Here is a 24,062-nt window from a genome sequence, read left to right as displayed (position 1 = left end):
GGTCTGGATGAGGGGTGTTCCAGGACGGGGGTGGGGGGGGGTGGGGGGGCAGGGCTGCTTGTGGAGGGAGGATCCATGAGGGCGGTATGGACAGGCTCTTCCGTGCTCCATGGGTCCCGCCCAGGTAGCCTGATGGCCTCACTGCTGGCTTGTCTTCCTCGTGATTTCAGGGTTCATCTCTAGTCTCCGGGGACCCTCCTTTCCCGAGCAAGGCTCCACGGAAAGAAAGAGAGTATAGCTAGAGGACCCTGCAGCCAATACTCCCAACAGTGGGACTAGCGTGTGTTCCAGAAATTGTGCTTTTAGGAAACAGCCCTAAAGCACAAGAGATTTACGGCACATTGTGCTCTTCACTTTAAGGAGGAGACTCAAAGAATTGGAGAGGTCTCAGTTGTTGGGCAGGTGGTGCTGCTGAGTAAATGATGTGTAGCTCCTGAAAATGCAGAAGGGGACAGGAGAGGAGTAGCAGTGCCTGTCCACTGTGGGGACCTCAGGCCGAACAAGAGCCCAGCTGTGGAACCCTCCCTGCCCCACCCTGTCCCCCACACAGGCAAACCCCCTCCCCCGCTCTCACTCACCCATACACTCCGAGGGAAAGGACTGGAAGAGGGACGCCATGTGTTATGGGCTATCATGGTAGAAGGTAGAAGGAATGTGTCTTCCTTTCTTCATATTTACATCACTCTTTTGCTACCAAAACGTAATCTGGCTGAAACCTTAGAGAACTTTTAAATGACCTGATATGTTTGTAATAAAGAGGAAGATTTAATATGCAGTCTTAATATTTTTATAACATGCACATTAGAATCATTGAAACCTGGCCTATCCAGGAAAATGAAAGATTTTGAAGGTGTCTCCTGGACCCAGAGATTTCTGGCTCCTGGGTCACACTTACAAAAGGGAAGCCTATCCCAGATCATGAAAACATTTCATTTTGGGGCTTCACATGCGCAGTATTGTATCAGCAATATTCCTTTGTAGTAAAATGGGTTTTTTTTTGTTTCTGTTTTTGTGTTTCTGTGTTTGTTTGTTTTTTAAGAGAAAAAAAACCTGAAAAAAAAATGAATCACTCATAGGTTACGTAGCTAGATACAAAAAGGCCACACTGCCTGATCCCACACACATGAAAACCCAGAAGAAGTAACTCACAGAGGCGGAGACGAGAGGGGAGCCGTGGCTACAGGGACTGGGCTGAGGGAATGAGCAGTATCTGACGAGTGGCACGGGAGTGTCTGGGAGGGAAATATTGTAGAAGGACAGGTTGTGAAACACTGTGTACCTAATGACACCTGGAGGTACGATTTAAAAGGATCAGAGTAAAATTCCATGAAAACTCAATTTATCCTTTATTTATAGACCAGAACGTATTAAGCTATGAAATAGGTGCATGAACAACGCAAAAATTAGAAACACTGGAATGACAGGGGAGGGGAAGCCATCCTTTGGGGATTCAGCGAGCAGGAACGGCTGCTCCGGGGCCGGGGCCGAGGCCGGATGCTCCACTGAGAGAGGTGGTAGGCGGCGCCCTTCGGCAAGCCCGATAACTGGTGCTGTAGCCTGCTTGGACTCTGGGGCTGCCAAAGGTGCAGGTGGCTCTTGTAGCTGCTGACAGGGAGTCAGAGCTCTGTGTATATCCTCCGCTGGCTCTGACAAGGCAAGTGACATCAGGGGCCCTTCAGGGACCTCCATAGTTAGTGCCGCAGCGTGCGCGGGCACCGGGGCTGCCAAAGGTGCAGGTGGGTCTTCAAGCTCCTGACAGGGAGTCAGAGCGCTGAGTATATCCTGCCGTGGCTCTGAAATGGGAGCTGTCATCACGCGCTCTTCAGGGACCTCCATGGCTGGTGCCGGAGCCTGCTCAGGCTCCCGCGCTGTCAAAGGTGCAGGTGACTCTTCTTGCACCTGAGAGAGGGTCAGCGCCCTGAGTATATCCTCTTTTGGCTCTGATATGGGACGTGGCCTAAGGGGCTCGTCAGGGACCTCCGTAGCTGGTGCTGCAGGCTGCTCGGGTTCTGGTGCTGCCAAGGGCGGAGGTGGCTCTTGGAGCTCCTGACAGGGAGTCAGAGCAGTGAGTATGTCCTGCGCCGGCTCCGACAGGGCAGGTGGCATCAGGGGCCCTTCAGGGACCTCCATAGTTGGTGCTGCAGCGTGTGTGGGCGCCGTGGCTGCAAAAAGTGCAGGTCGGTCTTCAAGCTCTTCACAGGGAGTCAGAGCTGTGAGTATATCATCTGTTGGCTGTGACATGAGACGTGGCCTACAGGGCTCTTCAGGGACCTCCGAAGGTGGTGCTGCAGGCTGCTCGGGCTCCGGCGCAGCCAAGGCCGGAGGTGGCTCTTGGAGCTGCTGACAGGTGGTCAGAGCTCTGTGTACATCCTCCGGTGGCTCAGACATGGCAAGCGGCATCAGGGGCCCTTCAGGGACCTCCAGAGCTAGTGCTGCAGCGTGCGCGGGCGCCGGGGCTGCAAAAGGTGCAGGTGACTCTTGTAGCTCCCGACAGAGAGTCCGAGTTGTGAGTATAGCCTCCGCTGGCTCTGACATGTCACGTGGCCAAAGGGGCTCTTCAGGGACCTGCATAGCTAGGACTGGAGCCAGCTCGGGCTCCGGGGCTGCCAAGGGCGCAGGTGGCTCTTGGAGCTTCTGACAGGGAGTCAGAGCTGTTTGCATCTCCTGCGCCGTCTTCGACAGGGCAGGTGGCATCAGGGGCCTTTCAGGGACCTCCATAGCTGGAGCTGGAGCCTGCTCGGGCTCTGGGGCTGCCATAGATGCCAGTGGCTCTTGCAGCTCCTGACCGTTCGTCAGAGCTGTGAGTGTATCCTCCGCTTCCTCTGACATGGCAAGTGGCATCGGGGGCCCTTCAGGGACCTCCACAGTTGGTGCTGCAGCGTGCGTGGGCGCCGGGGCTGCGAAAAGTGCCGGTCGGTCTTCAAGCTCCTGACAGGGAGTCAGAGCTGGGAGTATATCATCTGTGGGCTGTGACATGAGACGTGGCCCAAGGGGCTCTTCAGGGACCTCCGAAGCTGGTGCTGCAGGCTGCTCGGGCTCCGGTGCTGCCAAGGGCGGAGGTGGCTCTTGGAGCTCCTGACAGGGAGTCAGAGCAGTGAGCATGTCCTGCGCCGGCTCCGACAGGGCAGGTGGCATCAGGGGCCCTTCAGGGACCTCCATAGTTAGTGTTGCAGCATGCGCGGGCGCTCGGGCTGCGAAAGGTGCAGGTGGGTCTTCAAGATCCTGACATGGTGTCAGAGCTTTGAGTATATCCTGCCGTGGCCCTGAAATGGGAGCTGTCATCACGCGCTCTTCAGCGACCTCCATGGCTGGTGCCGGAGCCTGCTCAGGCTCCCGCACTGTCAAAGGTGCAGGTGACTCTTCTTGCACCTGAGAGAGGGTCAGAGCCCTGAGTATATCCTCTGTTGGTTCTGATATGGGACGTGGCCTAAGGGGCTCTTCAGGGACCTCCGAAGGTGGTGCTGCAGCGTGTGTGAGCGCCGTGCCTGCAAAAAGTGCAGGTCGGTCTTCAAGCTCTTCACAGGGAGTCAGAGCTGTGAGTATATCCTCTGTTGGCTGTGACATGGGACGTGGCCTAAGGGGCTCTTCAGGGACCTCCGAAGGTGGTGCTGCAGGCTGCTCGGGCTCCGGCGCTGCCAAGGCCGGACGTGGCTCCTGGAGCTCCTGAGAGGGAGTCAGAGCAGTGAGTATGTCCTGCGCCGTCTCCGACAGGGCAGGTGGCATCAGGGTCCCCTCAGGGACCTCCATAGGTAGTGCTGGAGCCTGCTCGGGCTCCAGGCTTTCCAAAGGTGCAGGTGACTCTTGTAGCTCCCGACAGAGAGTCCGAGCTGTGAGTATATCCTGCCGTGGCTCTGAAATGGCAGGTGTCATCACAGGCTCTTCAGGGACCTCCATGGCTGGTGCCGGAGCCTGCTCAGATTCCCGCACTGTCAAAGGTGCAGGTGACCTTTCTAGCACCTGACAGAGAATCAGAGCTGTGAGTATATCCTCCGCTGGGTCTGACATGTCACGTGGCCTGAGGGGCTCTTGAGGGACCTCCATAGCTAGGACTGCAGCCTGCTCGGGCTCCGGGGCTGCCAAGGGCGCAGGTGGCTCTTGGAGCTTCTGACAGGGAGTCAGAGCTGTTTGTATCTCCTGCGCCGTCTTCGACAGGGCAGGTGGCATCAGGGGCCTTTCAGGGACCTCCATAGCTGGAGCAGAGGCCTGCTCGGGCTCTGGGGCTGCCATAGATGCCGGTGGCTCTTGCAGCTCCTGACCGTTCGTCAGAGCTGTGAGTGTATCCTCCGCTTCCTCTGACATGGCAAGTGGCATCGGGGGCCCTTCAGGGACCTCCACAGTTGGTGCTGCAGCGTGCGTGGGCGCCGGGGCTGCGAAAAGTGCCGGTCGGTCTTCAAGCTCTTCACAGGGAGTCAGAGCTGTGAGTATATCATCTGTTGGCTGTGACATGAGACGTGGCCTACAGGGCTCTTCAGGGACCTCCGAAGGTGGTGCTGCAGGCTGCTCAGGCTCCGGCGCAGCCAAGGCCGGAGGTGGCTCTTGGAGCTGCTGACAGGGGGTCAGAGCTCTGTGTACATCCTCCGGTGGCTCCGACAGGGCAAGCGGCATCAGGGGCCCTTCAGGGACCTCCATAGTTGGTGCTGCAGCGTGCGCGGGCGCCGGGGCTGCAAAAGGTGCAGGTGACTCTTGTAGCTCCCGACAGAGAGTCCGAGTTGTGAGTATAGCCTCCGCTGGCTCTGACATGTCACGTGGCCAAAGGGGCTCTTCAGGGACCTGCATAGCTAGGACTGGAGCCAGCTCGGGCTCCGGGGCTGCCAAGGGCGCAGGTGGCTCTTGGAGCTTCTGACAGGGAGTCAGAGCTGTTTGCATCTCCTGCGCCGTCTTCGACAGGGCAGGTGGCATCAGGGGCCTTTCAGGGACCTCCATAGCTGGAGCTGGAGCCTGCTCGGGCTCTGGGGCTGCCATAGATGCCAGTGGCTCTTGCAGCTCCTGACCGTTCGTCAGAGCTGTGAGTGTATCCTCCGCTTCCTCTGACATGGCAAGTGGCATCGGGGGCCCTTCAGGGACCTCCACAGTTGGTGCTGCAGCGTGCGTGGGCGCCGGGGCTGCGAAAAGTGCCGGTCGGTCTTCAAGCTCCTGACAGGGAGTCAGAGCTGGGAGTATATCATCTGTGGGCTGTGACATGAGACGTGGCCCAAGGGGCTCTTCAGGGACCTCCGAAGCTGGTGCTGCAGGCTGCTCGGGCTCCGGTGCTGCCAAGGGCGGAGGTGGCTCTTGGAGCTCCTGACAGGGAGTCAGAGCAGTGAGCATGTCCTGCGCCGGCTCCGACAGGGCAGGTGGCATCAGGGGCCCTTCAGGGACCTCCATAGTTAGTGTTGCAGCATGCGCGGGCACTCGGGCTGCGAAAGGTGCAGGTGGGTCTTCAAGATCCTGACATGGTGTCAGAGCTTTGAGTATATCCTGCCGTGGCCCTGAAATGGGAGCTGTCATCACGCGCTCTTCAGCGACCTCCATGGCTGGTGCCGGAGCCTGCTCAGGCTCCCGCACTGTCAAAGGTGCAGGTGACTCTTCTTGCACCTGAGAGAGGGTCAGAGCCCTGAGTATATCCTCTGTTGGCTCTGATATGGGACGTGGCCTAAGGGGCTCTTCAGGGACCTCCGAAGGTGGTGCTGCAGCGTGTGTGGGCGCCGTGGTTGCAAAAAGTGCAGGTCGGTCTTCAAGCTCTTCACAGGGAGTCAGAGCTGTGAGTATATCCTCTGTTGGCTGTGACATGGGACGTGGCCTAAGGGGCTCTTCAGGGACCTCCGAAGGTGGTGCTGCAGGCTGCTCGGGCTCCGGCGCTGCCAAGGCCGGACGTGGCTCCTGGAGCTCCTGAGAGGGAGTCAGAGCAGTGAGTATGTCCTGCGCCGTCTCCGACAGGGCAGGTGGCATCAGGGTCCCCTCAGGGACCTGCATAGGTAGTGCTGGAGCCTGCTCGGGCTCCAGGCTTTCCAAAGGTGCAGGTGACTCTTGCAGCTCCCGACAGAGAGTCCGAGCTGTGAGTATATCCTGCCGTGGCTCTGAAATGGCAGGTGTCATCACGGGCTCTTCAGGGACCTCCATGGCTGGTGCCGGAGCCTGCTCAGATTCCCGCACTGTCAAAGGTGCAGGTGACCTTTGTAGCACCTGACAGGGAGTCAGAGCTGTGAGTATATCCTCTGTTGGCTGTGACATGGGACGTGGCCTGAGGGGCTCTTCAGGGACCTCCGAAGGTGGTGCTGTAGGCTGCTCGGGCTCCGGTGCTGCCAAGGCCGGACGTGGCTCCTGGAGCTCCTGAGAGGGAGTCAGAGCAGTGAGTATGTCCTGCGCCGTCTCCGACAGGGCAGGTGGCATCAGGGTCCCCTCAGGGACCTCCATAGGTAGTGCTGGAGCCTGCTCGGGCTCCAGGCTTTCCAAAGGTGCAGGTGACTCTTGTAGCTCCCGACAGAGAGTCCGAGCTGTGAGTATATCCTGCCGTGGCTCTGAAATGGCAGGTGTCATCACGGGCTCTTCAGGGACCTCCATGGCTGGTGCCGGAGTCTGCTCAGATTCCCGCACTGTCAAAGGTGCAGGTGACCTTTCTAGCACCTGACAGAGAGTCAGAGCTGTGAGTATATCCTCCGCTGGGTCTGACATGTCACGTGGCCTGAGGGGCTCTTGAGGGACCTCCATAGCTAGGACTGCAGCCTGCTCGGGCTCCGGGGCTGCCAAGGGCGCAGGTGGCTCTTGGAGCTTCCGACAGGGAGTCAGAGCTGTGAGTATGTCCTGCGCCGGCTCCGACAGGGCAGGTGGCATCAGGGGCCCTTCAGGGACCTCCATAGCTGGAGCAGGAGCCTGCTCGGGCTCTGGGGCTGCCATAGATGCCGGTGGCTCTTGCAGCTCCTGACCGTTCGTCAGAGCTGTGAGTGTATCCTCCGCTTCCTCTGACATGGCAAGTGGCATAAGGGACCCTTCAGGGACCTCCAGAGCTAGTGCTGCAGCGTGCGTGGGCGCTGGGGCTGCGAAAGGTGCAGGTGGGTCTTCAAGCTCCTGACAGGGAGTCAGAGCTGTGAGTGTATCCTCTGTGGGCTGTGACATGGGACGCGGCCTAAGGGGCTCTTCAGGGACCTCCGAAGGTGGTGCTGCAGGCTGCTCGGGCTCCGGCGCTGCCAAGGCCGGGCGTGGCTCCTGGAGCTCCTGAGAGGGAGTCAGAGCAGTGAGTATGTCTTGCGCCGTCTCCGACAGAGCAGTTGGCATCAGGGTCCCCTCAGGGACCTCCATAGGTAGTGCTGGAGCCTGCTCGGGCTCCAGGCTTTCCAAAGGTGCAGGTGACTCTTGTAGCTCCCGACAGAGAGTCCGAGCTGTGAGTATATCCTGCCGTCGCTCTGAAATGGCAGGTGTCATCACGGGCTCTTCAGGGACCTCCATGGCTGGTGCCGGAGCCTGCTCAGATTCCCGCACTGTCAAAGGTACAGGTGACCTTTCTAGCACCTGACAGAGAGTCAGAGCTGTGAGTATATCCTCCGCTGGGTCTGACATGTCACGTGGCCTGAGGGGCTCTTGAGGGACCTCCATAGCTAGGACTGCAGCCTGCTCGGGCTCCGGGGCTGCCAAGGGCGCAGGTGGCTCTTGGAGCTTCCGACAGGGAGTCAGAGCTGTGAGTATGTCCTGCGCCGGCTCCGACAGGGCAGGTGGCATCAGGGGCCCTTCAGGGTCCTCCATAGCTGGAGCAGGAGCCTGCTCGGGCTCTGGGGCTGCCATAGATGCCGGTGGCTCTTGCAGCTCCTGACCGTTCGTCAGAGCTGTGAGTGTATCCTCCGCTTCCTCTGACATGGCAAGTGGCATAAGGGACCCTTCAGGGACCTCCAGAGCTAGTGCTGCAGCGTGCGTGGGCGCTGGGGCTGCGAAAGGTGCAGGTGGGTCTTCAAGCTCCTGATAGGGAGTCAGAGCTGTGAGTGTATCCTCTGTGGGCTGTGACATGGGACGCGGCCTAAGGGGCTCTTCAGGGACCTCCGAAGGTGGTGCTGCAGGCTGCTCGGGCTCCGGCGCTGCCAAGGCCGGGCGTGGCTCCTGGAGCTCCTGAGAGGGAGTCAGAGCAGTGAGTATGTCCTGCGCCGTCTCCGACAGGGCAGGTGGCATCAGGGTCCCCTCAGGGACCTCCATAGGTAGTGCTGGAGCCTGCTCGGGCTCCAGGCTTTCCAAAGGTGCAGGTGACTCTTGTAGCTCCCGACAGAGAGTCCGAGCTGTGAGTATATCCTGCCGTGGCTCTGAAATGGCAGGTGTCATCACGGGCTCTTCAGGGACCTCCATGGCTGGTGCCGGAGCCTGCTCAGATTCCCGCACTGTCAAAGGTGCAGGTGACCTTTCTAGCACCTGACAGAGAGTCAGAGCTGTGAGTATATCCTCCGCTGGGTCTGACATGTCACGTGGCCTGAGGGGCTCTTGAGGGACCTCCATAGCTAGGACTGCAGCCTGCTCGGGCTCCGGGGCTGCCAAGGGCGCAGGTGGCTCTTGGAGCTTCCGACAGGGAGTCAGAGCTGTGAGTATGTCCTGCGCCGGCTCCGACAGGGCAGGTGGCATCAGGGGCCCTTCAGGGACCTCCATAGCTGGAGCAGGAGCCTGCTCGGGCTCTGGGGCTGCCATAGATGCCGGTGGCTCTTGCAGCTCCTGACCGTTCGTCAGAGCTGTGAGTGTATCCTCCGCTTCCTCTGACATGGCAAGTGGCATAAGGGACCCTTCAGGGACCTCCAGAGCTAGTGCTGCAGCGTGCGTGGGCGCTGGGGCTGCGAAAGGTGCAGGTGGGTCTTCAAGCTCCTGACAGGGAGTCAGAGCTGTGAGTGTATCCTCTGTGGGCTGTGACATGGGACGCGGCCTAAGGGGCTCTTCAGGGACCTCCGAAGGTGGTGCTGCAGGCTGCTCGGGCTCCGGCGCTGCCAAGGCCGGGCGTGGCTCCTGGAGCTCCTGAGAGGGAGTCAGAGCAGTGAGTATGTCCTGCGCCGTCTCCGACAGGGCAGGTGGCATCAGGGTCCCCTCAGGGACCTCCATAGGTAGTGCTGGAGCCTGCTCGGGCTCCAGGCTTTCCAAAGGTGCAGGTGACTCTTGTAGCTCCCGACAGAGAGTCAGAGCTGTGAGTATATCCTGCCGTGGCTCTGACGTGGGAGGTGTCATCTCGGGCTCTTCAGGGACCTCCGTGGCTGGTGCTGGGGCCTGCTGAGGCTCCTGGCTTTCCAAGGGCGCAGGTGACTCTTGGACGTCCTCACGGTGGATCAGAGCTCTGACCACCAGCTGCACTGGGCCCGACACGACAGATGACGTCCCTGCTCTTTTGAGTTGCTGAGCTCCAGCAGCAGTGATGGGATTTTCCAGCTCAGGCTCTGAAGCTGCATCAGGCACCACAGTGGGAGCTGGGACTAGCTTTCGGCGCGGTTGCGGATCTCGCTGTGGGGCTGCTGCTGTCGCTCCGAGAAGAGAAAGTATGGTCATCATGATTGTCTTTCCATGTCCCTTCCAAATGAAGGCAACTTTGCCCACCACTCAGTATTGTCTAAGAACCCGTCCCTGGGTGGTCTCCCCAAACTGTAGCCCATGGGGACAGTGATCTGAGACCACTCCTTGCTCCCAGCCACACTGCAGTCTGTGGAGGCTTGCTCTGTGTGGCCCACTCTCTCCCCTCCACAGGCCTCCATCAGTCACCCCCAGTCCTCCTCACCCCCAGCCTCCGGCTCAGCGGGCTCGAGGTGTCGCAGCCGAGAGAGGAGGAGCCAGGCACGTTGCTCCAGGTCTGAGCCTGGCACGAGGAACCCTACGTATGCCAGTAGTGTCTTTAGGCAGGGAAATTCTGGGGGCTGGAAGAAATCTTCAGGGTAGTGGTCCAGCCAGGTGCCCAGGATGGAGGAGATGACCCTGGGGACAGACAGGTGGGCAGAGGAGTCAGAGGACAGGGCACCTCCCACGCGGATGCCCCAGGGAGCCCCTGTCGGAACCTGGGCCCCTGGGTCCCCGGCTCCTGGCTGTCAGAGCCCATTCCTACTCCATGTCCACCTGTGATGTGGCAGAGCTGCCTGAGGCAGGCCTGGTCACTGAGGAGGGGCTGGCCCAAAGCCTCTGTGAGTGGGAGTCCTTGACCCCTGGTGTGACCATTTCTGTCCTCCAAGCGGAAGCTGGACACCCTGCTCCGTCTCCCTGCCCACTTGCCGCGTGACTTGCACTGCATGTGGGCAGGGAGGGGTGGCGTGTCTGGCGTGGTCATTGCTGTGACTATCCAATCAAGGAGGGAACTAAGGGACTCTGTCCCATCCCTGGCCTTCCCAGGACCCTCCCGATACCTCCCACTTCCCCTCCCGTGCCTACGTGCTGCCTCGTTCAGTAGGTGCCAGGAGAGGGTGTCCTTGCGTGGACACTAATCTCCCACTGGCTGGGGGACGTCCAGTCCCCGAGCCCTCCCTGGGTCTCCTGAGTACCTGCTGAGCACCCAGTGTCGACGTTCCACCAGATGTGTGGAAGCCACGCCCTTTGTTCTGGGTCCCAGGATTAGGGTAGAGACAGGGCTGAGAGGCGGCGGGGATGGGGAATGACTCTGTTAGGGGCTGAGGCTGCCCTCCAGCCCGCTCTGCTCTCCCACAGTGCCCACACCCCACCCAGGGCTCTCCAGGCCCCCTTTCCTCTTCTGCAGAAGCAGCCCTCAGACCTGGACCCTCTCACAGGAATGGCAGATGTGTGGGATGAGGGTCCAGCAGCCCCCAGATCACAGTCCCCTCGCTGCCCTCTCGAAGAAGGAAGGGCCCTGTGCATTAGCCAAAGCTCACTCACGTGCCCCGCTGCTCCTGGTCTCCGCCGATCTCGTCCCAGGAAGAGAGGACGCATCCGTAGCTAGAGGAGGCCGGAGGGGTGGTGGGGGGATCGCATGAAATGCCCTGTGAACCCTCCCTCTCATCATATCTAGTGTCCCTGTCTGACTGCCGACTAGAATGGAGCCCTGGGGTGCTCCCGGGTGCTGTCTGCTGTGTGCGTGGGATCACAGTCAGCGCCCAGGGAAGCGTCTGCAGGTCTGCACCTAGAAGGGCATCCATCCTTTATGCTCGATGAATGAAAGGGCCCCCACCAGCCCCATCCCAGAGAGCTGAGTGGGCCTGGGGCCCCCTGCTCATGCCCGGGCATGCCTGCTCTGGTCTCACCCAGGACACGGACCCCCAGATGGACTGTCAGATGTCCTTTTCCAAGGGGAAAAGAGCCCAGCTCAAGACCGTGGTGACGGTGAGGGCTGAGGCAGAGGCTTCTTCATGGGGAGCGGGACGATGATCCACGAGCACGACCACAGCCCCCGTAGCGGACCTTTCCACAGGGCCAGGCGCCCAGGTGTCCTTACCCTCCAGGACCCCACTGAGTCCCTGTAATAACTCTGCCCCAGTCCGAGGAGCCCACTGAGGCTCCGCGAAGTTGGGTGGCATTCCCCAGACTCCCAGGCAGGAGGTGGGCAAATCCCACTGGGCTGTGGAGGGGCAGGGTGCTCACCTTGTCACCAGCTGGTCCAGCACCTCCTGGGTGGTAGCGTAAGCTCTGTATGTGGCCAGGAACATGGAGACGTAGCTGAGGTCTCCGTCTAGGAAGGCGGGCAGCAGGTGTTCTACTCGCTTCTTCAGCAGCTCTGCCCGTTGGGGCCGCACCACGCAGGTCCCATTGCTCTTCACGGTTGAGGCCTTTCTAGCCTGAGGTGGGACAGGGGAGACATGCGGTCTTCACTGCGGTCACCAGGAGGGTTGGGGTTTGGAGCCCAGAGCAAACCCCCAGGCTCTCGGTGACGTAGGCAAAGAGGTGGGACAGGAGGGCCCACAGTAGACAAAAGGAGCAAGGTGCCTGGCTGGTTCCGTGGGTTCAGGGTCCGCCTCTTGGTTTCGGCTGAGCTCCTGATGCGCGCGTCCTGAGATCGAGTCCGTCGTCAGGCTTCGCACTTAGGGCAGGGTCTGCTTGAGGATCCTGTCTCTCCCTCTGTGTCTCCAACCCCCGTCTCTGTCTCTGTCTCTGTCTCTGTCTCTGTCTCTGTCTGTCTGTCTCTCAAAAACATAACTCGTGCAATCTCTTTAGGGGAAAAGGAGAATGGCAACAATACGGGGATGTGAGGTGGGGGGTGTGTGAATGGACGTCGGTATCTCAGGTCAGATCGTTAGCTGAGTATTGACAGCCGCTCCCTGCACTAACGGCATCGTCCCTGTGATTTCTGACGATGTATGTGAGGCTTGAGACCACAGAGACTGTTTCATGGGTGGGGGTGCTCGGGATTTTAGGGCACGTAGGATGTTCCGTGCAGCGCTGTGAGTTGGCAACAGAAGGGAATCACATGAACGTCCTGCCTCTGTGAAGGGCTCAGTGGCTGCGGTAACTGATGGGCCTTCTGGAATGTTGTGCAGCACAAGGAGGCGCCTGCTCCGGACCCTGGAGGGGCCCCAGGGATGGGTTCCTTCACAACCAAAGGGCAGAGCAATAGGCATAGTACCATGAGCCCCAGGCCCCGTTGGGGAAAAGTCTCCCAGCTCAGCAGGATCTCGAGCAAGGGATGAGAGGTGGTTTAAGGTCGCTTTTCTGATATTCGTACAGATATGTGGACAGGGACTGTGCATGGGGCCAAGGCCGTTGGCAGGGCCCTGAGGGCAGGTTTGGGGAGGAGATGGGGATCCAGGTTCACATGGGAGCAGGAGTCCAGGAGGGAGCCCCGAGGAGCCCAGAGGCTGGTTTCTGGGATCTGGGTCCCTTTGTGCCGCATCGGTGCCCTGGGTGCTGGGTCCCTCCGGCACCTCCACTCACCCTGAGCCAGCGCTGGACTTTGTTGGCAGTAGGGGACTCCTTCCTGTCCTTTTGGGAGGTGGGGCAGGGGATCCCATCGTTCAGCTCCTGCCCTGTCTCCTGTGTGGAGCTCTGTAAAGACAGTGCCCGGCAGCCAGGCGGGAGGCCTCGGAGGTCTGTCTGGCTGCCTTTGCTGGTCCTCAGACCCAGGGGACTCCCTTGCAGACCCACCACACCCCAGGATGCACGCAGCTCCACCATGGAGAGAAAAGTGACACAGCTCGAGGGCCTTGGATTCACTCTGGCCCTGGTGAGAGGCACCTCAGGAATCCTCTTTCCACCCTGCCCACCGTGGCATCGGTGTGACCATGAAGGCATCCCCAGGGTATCCACTGCCCTGCAACCTCCTCCAGCCCAGGGCGGGACCTCCCCCACATACCCCTCTTTCCCTGAAACTGGGGGGATGGGGCTGCCCAGGGATGGCTCGGAGAGGTGGCCTGGCCTGGCCTGGCCTGGCCTGGCCTGGCCTGGCCTAGGCCGCTCGGTATTACCTTCCGGCACCTCCTGGCAAAGGCCCTGCGGCGTCGGGGGCGCGGGTTGAGCCAGTGTCTGCAGCAGGTGAAAAGTCCCTCAGCCCGGGGTTTCTGGAAGCCAGAGCCCCGGAAAATGGGCACGCAGCAAGAGAACATCTTTCGCTATCGAATGTCTCCGGCCAAGTGAGCCTGATACGGGACCGCACTAGAATGTGGGTGCCTGGTGACCGGGGTTCCAAGTTCTGTGGGGGTCGGTTATCAGGGAAGTGACTTCACTTCCTGGGATCCCCTCCCCGAGTGCACACCTGGACTAGCACCTACACAAACAGTGCTCTGGGCTGCCGACTGCTCATCCCCTTTCTGCGTGCCATGCCACATGCGTACCCAGTGACACCAACACAACCCTCTCCACAGGCCCTAGGGAAGGTCTGGGTGCAGCCAGGGCCCCAGCTTAGAAACACCCCGGGCTCTGACGCAAGTCTCCATCTTCCCTGTTGGGGACCCCGGAGAAGCCGTTGTGCCCGTCAGGGATGGTCTGTGTCTTGCCTGTGCGATAGGGATTTTTCCAGCGGACTTCTTGCGGAAGTCCACAGGCACAGGTGGGATACCATCTAAGAAATTGGGGGAGTGGTGTCCCACGTAGGGAATACCTGCCACCACATTTTCTTCCTTTCTCACCTTCTCTGAGTCTGTAGCTCCTCCGATGCCACCCGCAGTCCCTATTGTGTTGTGTGTGTATCTGTGCACATGTGTGGGCCCCAATACTCGTATTGTGCAGGCCCAGAAGATGAGAGTCCCACCTAGGGGTGGATGGGAAATAGCTTTCCCAGGTCTTAGGCTTTCTAATTTCCAAGGCAAACCCTGCAGAAGGCATTGGAGCCTTGGCTTAGAGGGGCTGAGCCCACCCTTACCCCTAGACGCTGCCAGTCGTGTGTCACGAGCCATCCCTCCTTTCCTCTGGGTGTCCTGCGGGCAGGGGTGCCGTCAGTGGGTTGCCCTGGCCTGGGCTCCTCCTCAGACGGGTACGTGCTGGGATGCCTCCTGCCTGGGATGTCGATGCTTCTTCTCACCCCCATACCATCTCCAGGTCTACAGCCAGTTCCAAAACACAACCTCTTCCCGAGCTCCCAGTGAGTAGCTAGGTTCAGCCACGGCCCCACCGTTGAGGACACTCGGACAGCTGGGTTCAGGCCTGGTTCTGCCTTCTTACCAGTCTGTGATTCTGGGCAAGGCACGGACCCTGCTGGGGTCTTCCCCTTGTTGCAGAGGCTGTCTCTTACGTAACTGGTTTTCTTTCATTTGAAAGATTTTCTGTGTTGGTTTGAGAGACAGAGTGTGGGGGGTGGGGAGAATAGAGGGAGAGGGGAGACAGAATCTCAAGCCGACTCTGTGCTGAGTGTGATGCCCAATGCTGGTCTTGATCCCAAGACCCTGAGTTCGTGACCCGAGTCCAGATCACGAGTCGGAGGCGTAAGCAACTGAGCCACCCAGGCGCCCTGGCAAAAGAACACTTTCGATATATTTCCAGGCAATGCAGGGAAGTGACTAGTGCAAGGGGGAAGACAAACATGAGGGACTCTGCATTTCCCTAACTTACTGCCTAAAGAGATTTCATTTCTAGTCTACGGGTCAGGAATGTAGAACACAGGCGAAGCTCAGCCATTTCCATGAGTTGGAGACAGCAAGGTGGAAGTTTGGAGAAGTCAATATGGCTGTGGTTTACAGTACAGAATACTGAGGAGAGCTGCACAGAGAAAGAGGACCTCAGAAAGCCATCTAGGATCACTTTTGAGTTTTCATAGCATTCCGCAGTAGGGCACATGTGTGAGGAACGTAGGTGGTGTGGGGAAAATAATAGCGCAGGGGAAGCAGAGAGGAAAATGTCACTAGCCTTCACACACAATCAGGAAAAGTCTGTGCTACCGGCAGCAGGCAGAGTGGAAAACCTCGTAATTCGTGGGACATTGCAAAGACAGCTCAGAATACCAACAGAACAGTAGCAAAATACATTGAAGACTACTGTGATACCACCTAACAAACCTTTGGAAAGCTAGTCTGGAAGGATAAAATAGTTTTCCAGGAACCTCCCCATCAGAACAATCCTCAAGGGTATGTGTAGAAATATAAGCCATAGTTAATATCTAACAATTAACATTCACGATAGCTGCCTTCCAACAAAAGATTACCAGGATGCAAAGAGGGAGAAAAGTTCACCTCGTACTGAGGAGAAAGATTAAACAATAGAAACCTACCCAGAAATGAAAAAGACGATGGAAGTATTGCCCATGGACATTCAAACCACCGTTAGAAAGAGGTTTTATATACGTAAGAATGTACACAAAGGATGAAGTGAAACAGAGATATAGAAAATATGAAAACAAGGAAAACCCAACTTCTGGAGCTGAACAGTAGCACGTCTAAGATGAAAAATGTAGTAGATGGCCTTTCCTTCACGTTAGACACTAAATAGCAGAGAGAGAGAGAGAGAGAGAGAGAGAGAGAGAGAGAGAGAGAGAGAACGTGAATGTATGATCATGGCAGTTGTCCAGAATAAAGCAGAGAAAAGGAAGGGTGCAAACCACGCCCTGCACACAAACACTAGAGTATGTGTGAGCTTTGTAGCAATTTCACGTGGCCTGGTAGATAAGAAATTGGCTGAGGTACAGAAAAAAACTGTTTGAAGAAGTAATGTCTGATTATTATCTGAATTGTATGAACCCTCTCCACCCAGAGATTCAAGAATTCAGGAATCCAGCCAACAAAACCCCCAAACATAAAGATCATGAAAAAAACCCTCCTTATCAACCTACATCCCAATAAAATTGCTTCAGACCAATGATAAAGAAAAAATCTAAAAAGCAGATGGAGATGAGTCCATTGCGTTACCTGTCACGTCCCTAATTCTGTAGATGGTCTCTGTTTCTTTCTGGTCTGTGGTACTCTTGGAGTGTCTCTTCACTTACAGGATCCCCCTTCCTTTTTCTTGCAGGGTGGTTTCGCGGCCAAATCCTTTGAGTTCCTTTCTGTCCTGGAAGCTCTTTATCTCTGCTCCTATTCGGAATGCCTCCTTGCTGGGTAAAGTATTCTTGGCTGCATGTTTTTCTCATTTAGTACCCTGACTCGATCACGCCAGCCCTTTCTGGTGTGCCAGCTCTCTGTGGATAGGTATGTGGCTAGAAGACCCTCTTGTCTCAAGCTGCTTTCAGGATTTTCTCTTTGTGTCTGAAATTGCAAACGTCACTGTGTATGTTAGGGTGTTCCTCTATTCCTGTGGATTTGGGGAAGAGTCCTCTCTACCTCTTGGACTTGAATGCCCGTTTCCCTCCCAGATTGGGGAAGTTCTCAGCTACGATCTACACAGACAGATCTTCTGTCCCTCTGTGTCTTCTCCCTCGGGGCCAGAAGTAATTCCAATATTGTTTCCTTTTGTGGCATCACTGATTTTTCGATTCCTCCACCCATGGTCCATTCGTTGGCTTTCTCTCTTTTCCTCGGCTTCCTTCCTTTCCGTCAGCTTGTCTTTGGTGTCACTGACTCTGTCTTCTGCCTCATTGACCCTGGCCGTTAGAGCGTCCACATGCAATGTAGACTGCATCTCAGTTAGAGCCTTTGGAATTTGGGCCTGATTCGATTTCATTTCTGCACTATGAGAGTCTCTCGTGACATTTAGACTTTTTTTCAAGCCCAGCTAGCAACTCTGTAATTGTCATCCTGAGTTCCAGCTCTGACATCTTACTTAAAACCGTATGCATTAGATCAGTGGCAGAGAGGGTTACCTCTGGCTCTTTCTTTTGCCGTGAATCCCTCCCTCTAGTCACTTTCCCCGGAGAAGAATGGATGGGGGAGAGAGAGATTAGGATCTCACAGGGTGGACAAAACAGGGTGAGCCACTTCGTCCCGAATGTCTGTTGGTCTGTGTGTTGGAAGTCACTAAATCCCAAAACGGTAAAGAAAGCCAAACTCCTATATACACAGAAATCAAATTGAATATAGCGACAGAAATCCAAAAATGAAGAATATGTGTATAAAATGTCAATGTAAAAAATGAAAGTTAAGAAAAGATTGAAAAATGAAGAGTCGCTAAAAGAAAAAGAAAAAGTAGTTGGAAAGGGAAAAAAGACAAAAAAAAAAAAAACGAAATGGAAAATGTTGAATGGAGAGAGAAATGAATGATGAGAAAAAGCCTCGAGCTCTAGGTGCTGTTTTCCCCTAGCGCTGGAGTTTGGCCGTCCTCTTTGGTCTGTAAACTTGCTGTTCACTTGTTGTTTCACCTCGTATTCGGGGGGCAGGGGCCTAGTGCCCTGTTTCGCAGGTGTTTTTGCCTGGACGGGGATGCACTGCCCCTTGCCAGGGGGCCCGGTGGGGCTCAGGGTCAGCGGGTTGCTCTGTGTGCCTTGCGTTCCCAGAGGGCTTTCCCCGCCTCTTGAGAGGGTGAGAATAAAAACGGCCGCCCGCATCTGTAGGCGCGGAGGTGTGATGCTGTTGTGCGCCAAGTTGTGTAGACGTCTGCGGTGCTCCCCACACCAAAGGTCCTGAGGGAAGGCGGAGGGTCACAGCATTCCTGTCCTTTGCAGGGCTCCCAGACGGAGAGCTTCTGATCAAGTGGACTCCCCGTCAAGTGACTTGGTGCGAGGAGAGGGATCTCTCCCTTCTCCTCACTTGGGTCTCGAGCAGGAAGCGTAGGCACTGCTCTCACAACAACTGAACCGGAGGGTTATCGGGAATCGGGGCTGGCAGGGGCAGGGGGTCGCTGCTGGAGGAGCCTGAGGGGTGTGGAGGGGCTATGCCCAGTGCCAAAGCCGCCGGTTGAGGCTCTGTCCATCCTGCAGCTTCCATGAGCACCCAGTGTGCTTTGGAAATGAGGAGGTCGTGGAATATAGGTGAGGTTCGGTGGGGTGGAACCCGGAGCCGACGACCAGGAGAGAATTCTTGAGACGTCTTTGGTGCAAAACTGGTGGTTTATGACAGGACCCGTGGCAGAAAGAGCTGCTGCTCTGGCTTGTGAGGGGTGGCTGATGATAAGACTATGGGGTTGGGGGAAGGGAAGGAAAAAGGGAGGTTGAGATAATACTTGCATATGTTAAAGAAGACTCCCAAGGTACAGAGGCCTTGCCATTGTCTAGGGAAGGTGGTTTTGCCCTCTAGCAAGGCATGAACATTAAGACGGTTGGGAACTTCCTGGAGGCTGCAGATTAGAAGGACATTTCATTGTATCGACTTTCCCTTCAGGAAGCTAAGTAACTGATAGAAAGGCTTGGTTCTTGGAAAGTGCTAAGACATTGGGAAACTGAGGGAGACTTAAGTCTTGCAGGATTGTGGTGTCTATAGGTGAACTATTTCTTTGCCCTTTAGGGCAGCCGGGAGTGCCTGAGGAATGTCACGTCCACCCCATGGTGGGGGGTGGGGGTGGGGTGTCAGTTCCGGCTTTGTCCTCAGCTAGCCTTCTCTTGCCTCCTCAGTAAAGGTCCCTCCTGTTCACAGAGGTTCAAGCAGTTCTCACTGTTGCCACCTAGTGGACATATGGATGAACACATTCAGGTCATGTCTGTGACTCCCTGAGCTGAGCGGCCCTGAGAGGCTGGTTCCTTCCTGCGAGGAGAGGGCCCAAAAAGGATGGACCCGGAGCAAGCAGACAAGTGTGGCCCGGCCGACGCCCCTCTGCTGGCCTGAAAGCAGGACCCGGTTGCTCTACTTAGAAGCTGAGTTCTAGAGCAAGAGGGGCTGGAGTGGCTGGGGTGTGTCCCGGGACGGGGTCTGGATGAGGGGTGTTCCAGGACGGGGGTGGGGGGGGTGGGGGGGCAGGGCTGCTTGTGGAGGGAGGATCCATGAGGGCGGTATGGACAGGCTCTTCCGTGCTCCATGGGTCCCGCCCAGGTAGCCTGATGGCCTCACTGCTGGCTTGTCTTCCTCGTGATTTCAGGGTTCATCTCTAGTCTCCGGGGACCCTCCTTTCCCGAGCAAGGCTCCACGGAAAGAAAGAGAGTATAGCTAGAGGACCCTGCAGCCAATACTCCCAACAGTGGGACTAGCGTGTGTTCCAGAAATTGTGCTTTTAGGAAACAGCCCTAAAGCACAAGAGATTTACGGCACATTGTGCTCTTCACTTTAAGGAGGAGACTCAAAGAATTGGAGAGGTCTCAGTTGTTGGGCAGGTGGTGCTGCTGAGTAAATGATGTGTAGCTCCTGAAAATGCAGAAGGGGACAGGAGAGGAGTAGCAGTGCCTGTCCACTGTGGGGACCTCAGGCCGAACAAGAGCCCAGCTGTGGAACCCTCCCTGCCCCACCCTGTCCCCCACACAGGCAAACCCCCTCCCCCGCTCTCACTCACCCATACACTCCGAGGGAAAGGACTGGAAGAGGGACGCCATGTGTTATGGGCTATCATGGTAGAAGGTAGAAGGAATGTGTCTTCCTTTCTTCATATTTACATCACTCTTTTGCTACCAAAACGTAATCTGGCTGAAACCTTAGAGAACTTTTAAATGACCTGATATGTTTGTAATAAAGAGGAAGATTTAATATGCAGTCTTAATATTTTTATAACATGCACATTAGAATCATTGAAACCTGGCCTATCCAGGAAAATGAAAGATTTTGAAGGTGTCTCCTGGACCCAGAGATTTCTGGCTCCTGGGTCACACTTACAAAAGGGAAGCCTATCCCAGATCATGAAAACATTTCATTTTGGGGCTTCACATGCGCAGTATTGTATCAGCAATATTCCTTTGTAGTAAAATGGGTTTTTTTTTGTTTCTGTTTTTGTGTTTCTGTGTTTGTTTGTTTTTTAAGAGAAAAAAACCTGAAAAAAAAATGAATCACTCATAGGTTACGTAGCTAGATACAAAAAGGCCACACTGCCTGATCCCACACACATGAAAACCCAGAAGAAGTAACTCACAGAGGCGGAGACGAGAGGGGAGCCGTGGCTACAGGGACTGGGCTGAGGGAATGAGCAGTATCTGACGAGTGGCACGGGAGTGTCTGGGAGGGAAATATTGTAGAAGGACAGGTTGTGAGACACTGTGTACCTAATGACACCTGGAGGTACGATTTAAAAGGATCAGAGTAAAATTCCATGAAAACTCAATTTATCCTTTATTTATAGACCAGAACGTATTAAGCTATGAAATAGGTGCATGAACAACGCAAAAATTAGAAACACTGGAATGACAGGGGAGGGGAAGCCATCCTTTGGGGATTCAGCGAGCAGGAACGGCTGCTCCGGGGCCGGGGCCGAGGCCGGATGCTCCACTGAGAGAGGTGGTAGGCGGCGCCCTTCGGCAAGCCCGATAACTGGTGCTGTAGCCTGCTTGGACTCTGGGGCTGCCAAAGGTGCAGGTGGCTCTTGTAGCTGCTGACAGGGAGTCAGAGCTCTGTGTATATCCTCCGCTGGCTCTGACAAGGCAAGTGACATCAGGGGCCCTTCAGGGACCTCCATAGTTAGTGCCGCAGCGTGCGCGGGCACCGGGGCTGCCAAAGCTGCAGGTGGGTCTTCAAGCTCCTGACAGGGAGTCAGAGCGCTGAGTATATCCTGCCGTGGCTCTGAAATGGGAGCTGTCATCACGCGCTCTTCAGGGACCTCCATGGCTGGTGCCGGAGCCTGCTCAGGCTCCCGCGCTGTCAAAGGTGCAGGTGACTCTTCTTGCACCTGAGAGAGGGTCAGCGCCCTGAGTATATCCTCTTTTGGCTCTGATATGGGACGTGGCCTAAGGGGCTCCTCAGGGACCTCCGTAGCTGGTGCTGCAGGCTGCTCGGGTTCTGGTGCTGCCAAGGGCGGAGGTGGCTCTTGGAGCTCCTGACAGGGAGTCAGAGCAGTGAGTATGTCCTGCGCCGGCTCCGACAGGGCAGGTGGCATCAGGGGCCCTTCAGGGACCTCCATAGTTGGTGCTGCAGCGTGTGTGGGCGCCGTGGCTGCAAAAAGTGCAGGTCGGTCTTCAAGCTCTTCACAGGGAGTCAGAGCTGTGAGTATATCATCTGTTGGCTGTGACATGAGACGTGGCCTACAGGGCTCTTCAGGGACCTCCGAAGGTGGTGCTGCAGGCTGCTCGGGCTCCGGCGCAGCCAAGGCCGGAGGTGGCTCTTGGAGCTGCTGACAGGGGGTCAGAGCTCTGTGTACATCCTCCGGTGGCTCAGACATGGCAAGCGGCATCAGGGGCCCTTCAGGGACCTCCAGAGCTAGTGCTGCAGCGTGCGCGGGCGCCGGGGCTGCAAAAGGTGCAGGTGACTCTTGTAGCTCCCGACAGAGAGTCCGAGTTGTGAGTATAGCCTCCGCTGGCTCTGACATGTCACGTGGCCAAAGGGGCTCTTCAGGGACCTACATAGCTAGGACTGCAGCCAGCTCGGGCTCCGGGGCTGCCAAGGGCGCAGGTGGCTCTTGGAGCTTCTGACAGGGAGTCAGAGCTGTTTGCATCTCCTGCGCCGTCTTCGACAGGGCAGGTGGCATCAGGGGCCTTTCAGGGACCTCCATAGCTGGAGCTGGAGCCTGCTCGGGCTCTGGGGCTGCCATAGATGCCAGTGGCTCTTGCAGCTCCTGACCGTTCGTCAGAGCTGTGAGTGTATCCTCCGCTTCCTCTGACATGGCAAGTGGCATCGGGGGCCCTTCAGGGACCTCCACAGTTGGTGCTGCAGCGTGCGTGGGCGCCGGGGCTGCGAAAAGTGCCGGTCGGTCTTCAAGCTCCTGACAGGGAGTCAGAGCTGGGAGTATATCATCTGTGGGCTGTGACATGAGACGTGGCCCAAGGGGCTCTTCAGGGACCTCCGAAGCTGGTGCTGCAGGCTGCTCGGGCTCCGGTGCTGCCAAGGGCGGAGGTGGCTCTTGGAGCTCCTGACAGGGAGTCAGAGCAGTGAGCATGTCCTGCGCCGGCTCCGACAGGGCAGGTGGCATCAGGGGCCCTTCAGGGACCTCCATAGTTAGTGTTGCAGCATGCGCGGGCGCTCGGGCTGCGAAAGGTGCAGGTGGGTCTTCAAGATCCTGACATGGTGTCAGAGCTTTGAGTATATCCTGCCGTGGCCCTGAAATGGGAGCTGTCATCACGCGCTCTTCAGCGACCTCCATGGCTGGTGCCGGAGCCTGCTCAGGCTCCCGCACTGTCAAAGGTGCAGGTGACTCTTCTTGCACCTGAGAGAGGGTCAGAGCCCTGAGTATATCCTCTGTTGGCTCTGATATGGGACGTGGCCTAAGGGGCTCTTCAGGGACCTCCGAAGGTGGTGCTGCAGCGTGTGTGGGCGCCGTGGCTGCAAAAAGTGCAGGTCGGTCTTCAAGCTCTTCACAGGGAGTCAGAGCTGTGAGTATATCCTCTGTTGGCTGTGACATGGGACGTGGCCTAAGGGGCTCTTCAGGGACCTCCGAAGGTGGTGCTGCAGGCTGCTCGGGCTCCGGCGCTGCCAAGGCCGGACATGGCTCCTGGAGCTCCTGAGAGGGAGTCAGAGCAGTGAGTATGTCCTGCGCCGTCTCCGACAGGGCAGGTGGCATCAGGGTCCCCTCAGGGACCTCCATAGGTAGTGCTGGAGCCTGCTCGGGCTCCAGGCTTTCCAAAGGTGCAGGTGACTCTTGTAGCTCCCGACAGAGAGTCCGAGCTGTGTGTATATCCTGCCGTGGCTCTGAAATGGCAGGTGTCATCACGGGCTCTTCAGGGACCTCCATGGCTGGTGCCGGAGCCTGCTCAGATTCCCGCACTGTCAAAGGTGCAGGTGACCTTTCTAGCACCTGACAGAGAGTCAGAGCTGTGAGTATATCCTCCGCTGGGTGTGACATGTCACGTGGCCTGAGGGGCTCTTGAGGGACCTCCATAGCTAGGACTGCAGCCTGCTCGGGCTCCGGGGCTGCCAAGGGCGCAGGTGGCTCTTGGAGCTTCTGACAGGGAGTCAGAGCTGTTTGTATCTCCTGCGCCGTCTTCGACAGGGCAGGTGGCATCAGGGGCCTTTCAGGGACCTCCATAGCTGGAGCAGAGGCCTGCTCGGGCTCTGGGGCTGCCATAGATGCCGGTGGCTCTTGCAGCTCCTGACCGTTCGTCAGAGCTGTGAGTGTATCCTCCGCTTCCTCTGACATGGCAAGTGGCATCGGGGGCCCTTCAGGGACCTCCACAGTTGGTGCTGCAGCGTGCGTGGGCGCCGGGGCTGCGAAAAGTGCCGGTCGGTCTTCAAGCTCTTCACAGGGAGTCAGAGCTGTGAGTATATCATCTGTTGGCTGTGACATGAGACGTGGCCTACAGGGCTCTTCAGGGACCTCCGAAGGTGGTGCTGCAGGCTGCTCGGGCTCCGGCGCAGCCAAGGCCGGAGGTGGCTCTTGGAGCTGCTGACAGGTGGTCAGAGCTCTGTGTACATCCTCCGGTGGCTCAGACATGGCAAGCGGCATCAGGGGCCCTTCAGGGACCTCCAGAGCTAGTGCTGCAGCGTGCGCGGGCGCCGGGGCTGCAAAAGGTGCAGGTGACTCTTGTAGCTCCCGACAGAGAGTCCGAGTTGTGAGTATAGCCTCCGCTGGCTCTGACATGTCACGTGGCCAAAGGGGCTCTTCAGGGACCTACATAGCTAGGACTGCAGCCAGCTCGGGCTCCGGGGCTGCCAAGGGCGCAGGTGGCTCTTGGAGCTTCTGACAGGGAGTCAGAGCTGTTTGCATCTCCTGCGCCGTCTTCGACAGGGCAGGTGGCATCAGGGGCCTTTCAGGGACCTCCATAGCTGGAGCTGGAGCCTGCTCGGGCTCTGGGGCTGCCATAGATGCCAGTGGCTCTTGCAGCTCCTGACCGTTCGTCAGAGCTGTGA

General features: G+C 57.3%; 1 long non-coding RNA gene across 3 annotated transcripts in view; it reads left to right on the top strand.

Moving 5' to 3' along the window:
- LOC123789944 (uncharacterized) overlaps positions 1 to 24,062 on the top strand; it is a 464,623-nt gene that overhangs the window by 46,340 nt on the left and 394,221 nt on the right. The window lies entirely within an intron of this gene.

The sequence above is a fragment of the Ursus americanus genome, chromosome 35 (assembly GCF_024610735.1).
Source record: "Ursus americanus isolate L20-20 chromosome 35, mUrsAme1.1.p, whole genome shotgun sequence".
NCBI classification, from domain to species: Eukaryota; Metazoa; Chordata; class Mammalia; order Carnivora; family Ursidae; genus Ursus; species Ursus americanus.
Note: the sequence above shows the minus strand (reverse complement) of the source record. Positions and strands in the feature narration are given on the sequence as shown.